The sequence below is a fragment of the Triticum aestivum genome, chromosome 3A, assembly GCF_018294505.1.
Source record: "Triticum aestivum cultivar Chinese Spring chromosome 3A, IWGSC CS RefSeq v2.1, whole genome shotgun sequence".
NCBI classification, from domain to species: Eukaryota; Viridiplantae; Streptophyta; class Magnoliopsida; order Poales; family Poaceae; genus Triticum; species Triticum aestivum.
The window spans coordinates 396,084,262-396,090,261 of record NC_057800.1 but is presented as its reverse complement, the minus strand read 5'-3'; positions in this window follow the sequence as shown (position 1 = coordinate 396,090,261).

Genomic DNA, 6,000 nt, shown 5'->3' with positions numbered 1-6,000 from the left:
GTACCCATCACAAACTCTTCTCCCTCACATTACATTATTTGCCATTTGCCTCTCGTTTTCCTCTCCCCCACCTCACCTTTGCCTTTTCTTTGCCTCATTCCCATTTGCCTTTCTTTAACCATGGCCGAATCAAAAAGGGCTAGGGGCTCTCTCCAGGGTTTTACTTTGGACAGTCCCTCTGTCCTTTCTAAACTCACAAATAATGATGCTATGGAAAGACCTACCGGGGGTTATCGATGAGAGTTTGAATAATTTTGATGAGTATGACCCCGGAATTTTTCGTTATTTGCTTGATGAGTCTTTGAAATATGCTTGGGATAGGCTATTAAGGATCCGAGCCAGCTATGTGCCCCAATATCAAATTGAGATATACCTAAAAAGCTTTTATGTTGGCTTACCCTCTTCATTCAAGCAAGTTTTAGATTCTATTTTTGAATAAGGTTTTCTTGAGGGGGATGCCATAGATACCTATGAAAAGATGAAAACTATATTTGGGCACCCCATGAATGAGAAGGTTGAATCCACCTCTCTTTTGTGCTTTTATCAAAATGAAATTATCAAAGAGATGAAGGCTAGCTTAGATGCAAATTTCCGTAGCGTGCTTAATCTTTCTTCCACCATTAATGGCCACATGTTTTCTCAAAATATAAAGATAAATGCTATAGATAACAAATTTTGTCATTTCTTTCCCAACACCAAAGATGGCAATACCTAGATCTATTCTTGTTTTTATGCCTAGCTAGGGGCGTTAAACGATAGCGCTTGTTGGGAGGCAACCCAATTTTATTTTTGTTCCTTCCATTTTGTTCCTGTTTAGTAGTAAATAAATCATCTATCCTCTGTTATGATTGTGTTTTTTATGTCTTAATTAGTGTTTGTGCCAGGTAAAGCCTTTAGGATCTTCTTGGGTGATTGTTATTTGGTCTTGCTGACAAAAACAGAAAGTATGCGCTCGTGAAAATAATTTTCATTTTTGACCAGAGAGTGATAATATACCAATTCCAACTGAAGTAGATCAATATACGAATTATTTAGGACTTCCCAAATTTTCAGAACTTTTGGAGTTACAGAAGTACACGAAACCTCCAGATTGCTAAAGACTGTTCTGTTTTTGACAGATTCTGTTTTTCGTGTGTTGTTTGCTTATTTTTATGCATCTATGGCTAGTATCGGGGGTTATGAACCATATGGAAGTTGGAATACAGTAGGTTTAACACGAATATAAATAAATAATGAGTTCATTACAGTACCTTAAAGTGGTGATTTGTTTTCTTATACTAACGGAGCTCATGAGATTTTCTGTTGAGTTTTGTGTTGTGAAGTTTTCAAGTTTTTGGGTAAAGATTTGATGGATTTTGGAAAAAGGAGTGGCAAGAGCCTAAGCTTGGGGATGCCCAAGTAACCCCAATGTAAAATTCAAGGACAACCAAAAGCCTAAGCTTGGGGATGCCCCGGAAGGCATCCCCTCTTTCATCTTCGTCTATCGGTAACTTTACTTGAGGCTATATTTTTATTCACCACATGATACGTGTTTTGCTTGGAGCGTCTTGTATGATTCGAGTCTTTGCTTTTTAGTTTACCACAATCATCCTTTCTTTACACACCTTTTGGAGACACACACATGAATCGGAATTTATTAGAATACTCTATGTGCTTCACTTATATCTTTTGAGCTAGATAATTTTGCTCTAGTGCTTCACTTATATCTTTTTAGAGCATGGTGGTGGTTTTATTTTATAGAAATTATTAATATCTCATGCTTCACTTATATTATTTTGAGAGTCTTCTAGAACAGCATGGTAATTTGCTTTGGCTATAAAATTAGTCCTAATATGATAGGCATCCAAGATGGGTATAAGAAAAAACTTTCATATAAAGTGTATTGAATACTATGAGAAGTTTGATTCCTTATGATTATTTTGAGATATGAACATGGTGATATTAGACCTCTTCAAATGGATAGTTTCTTAGATGAGGTGCTAAGCACATTAAATAGTTTAGCAACCATAGTCCCCAATGCATAGGTGCTTAAGTTGTTGTTGCTAAGCTCCCTTCATTTAATGACTTAGCTACTAAACTCTTTCATGCATTGGTTAGCTTGCTCCATTTAAATGTTTGGCCTAGGTTTGTGCGCTTGGCATTGGTTCTTCCTGGGGTCACCAAACCCATCTTTCTCCTCTTAATTGTCTTGCCACATCAGATTTTTTGCCTACATGTCAGGCTTAACACCTGTATAAGGTGGAGCATTGGGAAGGGCCTTAGATTCATGCTAGTTGAGTAGTTGTGAATTTGAGAGATACTTGTGTTAAATTTTGTGATTCCCATAGCATGCATTTATGGTGATCCATTATGTGATGAAGTTGGAGCATGATTTATTTTTTGATTGTCTTCCTTATGAGTGGCGGTCGGGGGCGAGCGATGGTCTTTTCCTACCAATCTACCCCCCTAGGAGCATGCGTGTAATACTTAGTTTTGATAACTAATAGATTTTCGCAATAAGTATATGAGTTCTTTATCACTAATGTTGAGTCTATGGATTATACGGATTCTCACCCTTCCACCATTGCTAACCTCTCTAGTGCCACACAACTTTCGCCGGTACCATAAAACCACCATTAACCTTCCTCAAAACAGCCACCATACCTACCTATTATGGCATTTCCATAGCCATTCCGAGATATATTGCCATGCAACTTTCCACCGTTCCGTTTATTATGACACGCTCCATCATTGTCATATTGCTTTGCATGATCATGTAGTTGACATCGTATTTGTGGCAAAGCCACCGTTCATAATTCTTTCATACATGTCACTCTTGATTCATTGCACATCTCGGTACACCGCCGGAGGCATTCATGTAGAGTCATATCTTGTTCTAAGTATCGAGTTGTAACTCTTGACTTGTAAGTAAATAAAAGTGTGATGGTCATCATTATTAGAGCATTGTCCCATGTGAGGAAAGGATGATGGAGACTATGATTCCCCCACAAGTCGGGATGAGACTCTAGACGAAAAAAAGAAAAAAAAAAGAGGCCACGAAAAAAAGAGAAAGGGCCCAAATAAAAAATGAGAGAAAAATAGAGAAGGGGCAATGCTAGTATCCTTTTTCCACACTTGTGCTTCAAAGTAGCACCATGATCTTCATGATAGAGAGTCTATTATGTTGTCTCTTTCATATACTAGTGGGAATTTTTCATTATAGAACTTGGCTTGTATATTCCAATGATGGGCTTCCTCAAAATGCCCTAGGTCTTCATGAGCAAGCAAGTTGGATGCACGCCCACTTAGTTTCTTTTGTTGAGCTTTCATACATTTATAGCTCTAGTGCATTCTTTGCATGGCAATCCCTACTCACTCACATTGATATTTATTGATGGGAATCTCCATAGCCCATTGATACACCTAGTTGTTGTGAGACTATCTTCTCCATTTTGTCTTCTCCACAATCACAATTCTATTCCACCTATAGTGCTATATCCATGTCTCACGCTCATGTATGGCATGAAGATTGAAAAAGTTTGAGAACATCAAAAGTATGAAACAATTGCATGGCTTGTCATCGAGGTTGTGCATGATTTAAATATTTTGTGTGATGAAGATAAAGCATAGCCAGACTATATGATTTTGTAGGGATAGCTTTCTTTGGCCATGTTATTTTGAGAAGACATAATTGCTTGGTTAGTATGCTTGAAGTATTATTGTTTTTATGTCAATATTAAACTTTTGTCTTGAATCTTTTGGATCTGAATATTCATGCCAAAAATAAAGGAAATTACATTGAAAATTATGTTAGGAAGCATTCCACTTCAAAAATTCTGTTTTTATCATTTACCTACTCGAGGACAAGCAGGAATTAAGCTTGGGGATGCTTGATACGCCTCCAATGTATCTATAATTTTTTATTGTTCCATGCTATTATATTATCTGTGTTGGATGTTTAATGGGCTTTAATATGCACTTTTATATTATTTTGGGGACTAACCTATTAACCGAAGGCCCAGTGCAAATTGCTATTTTTTGCCTATTTTAGTGTTTCGGAGAAAAGGAATATCAAACGGAACGAAACCTTCGTGAGGATCTTTCTTGGAACAAACGCAACCCAGGAGACTTGGAGTACAAGTCTAGAAGTCCGAGAAGCTTCCACGAGGCAGGGGCGCGCCCCCACCCTCGTGAGCCCCACGGAGCTCCATCGACGTACTTCTATCGCCTATATATACCCATGTACCCTAAAACAGCCAAGAGAGCCACGAAACCACTTTTCCACCGCAGCAACCTTCTGTACCCGTGAGATCCCATCTCGGGGCCTTTCCCGGCGATCTGACAGAGGGAGAATCGATCACGGAGGGCTTCTACATCAACACCATAGCCTCTCTGATGATGTGTGAGTAGTTTACCACAGACCATTGGGCCGATAGTTATTAGCTAGATGGCTTATTCTCTCTCTTTGGTTCTCAATACAAAGTTCTCCTCGATGTTCTTGGAGATCTATTCGATGTAATACTCTTTTGCGGTGTGTTTGCCGAGATACGATGGATTGTGGGTTTATGAATTTGATTATCTATGAATATTATTTGGCTCTTCTTTGAAATCTTATATGCATGATTTGATAACTTTGCAAGTCTCTTCGAATTATTTGTTTAGTTTGGCCTACTAGATTGATCTTTCTTGCAATGGGAGAAGTGCTCAGCTTTGGGTTCAATCTTGCGGTGTCCTTTCCCAATGACAGTAGGGGCAGCAAGGCACGTATTGTATTGTTGCCATCGAGGATATAAAGATGGCGTTTATATCATATTGCTTGAGTTTATCCCTCTACATCATGTCATCTTGCCTAATGCGTTACTCTGTTCTTATGAACTTAATACTCTAGATGCATGCTGGATAGCGGTCGATGTGTGGAGTAATAGTAGTAGATGCAGAATCGTTTCGGTCTACTTGACATGGACGTGATGCCTATATTCATGATCATTGCCTTAGATATCATCATAACTATGCGCTTTTCTATCTATTAATCGGCAGTAATTTGTTCACCCACCGTAATATATGATATCATGAGAGAAGTCACTAGTGAAACCTATGGCCCTGGGTCTACTTTACATCATATAAGTTTCCGATCTATAATTCTAGTTTACTATTTATTTTATTTTGCAATCTTTATTTTCCAATCTATACAACAAAAATACCAAATATATTTATCTTATTATCTTTATCAGATCTCACTTTTGCAAGTGGACGTGAAGGGATTGACAACCCCTTTATCGCGTTGGTTGCAAGGTTCTTGATTGTTTGTGCAGGTACTAGGCGACTTGCATGTAGTCTCCTACTAGATTGATACCTTGGTTCTCAAAAAGTGAGGGAAATACTTACGCTACTTTGCTGCATCACCCTTTCCTCTTCAAGGGAAAACCAACGCATGCTCAAGAGGTAGCAATGCACCAGAGCTATAAATGTATGAAATCTCAACAAAAGAAACTAAGTGGGTGTGCATCCAACTTGCTTGCTCACGAAGACCTAGGGCATTTGGAGGAAGCCCATTATTGGAATATACAAGCCAAGTTCTATAATGAAAAATTCCGCTAGTATATGAAAGCGACAAATCATGGTGCTACTTTGAAGCACAAGTGTGGAAAAGGATAGTAACATTACCCCTTCTCTCTTTTTCTCTCATTTTTTTGGCCCTTCTCTTTTTTTATTTGGCCTTTCTCTATTTTTTTATTTCCTCATGGGACAATGCTCTAATAATGATGATCATCACACTTCTGTTTATTTACAACTCAAAAATTACAACTCAATACTAGATCAAAATATGACTATTTGAATGCCTCCGGCAGTGTACAGGGATGTGCAATGATTCAAGAGTGACATGTATAAAAAATTATGAGCGGTGGCTTTGCCACAAATACGACGTCAACTACATGATCTTGCAAGGCAATATGACAATGATGGAGCATGTCATAACAAACGGAATGGTGGAAAGTTGCATGGCAATATATCTCGGAATGA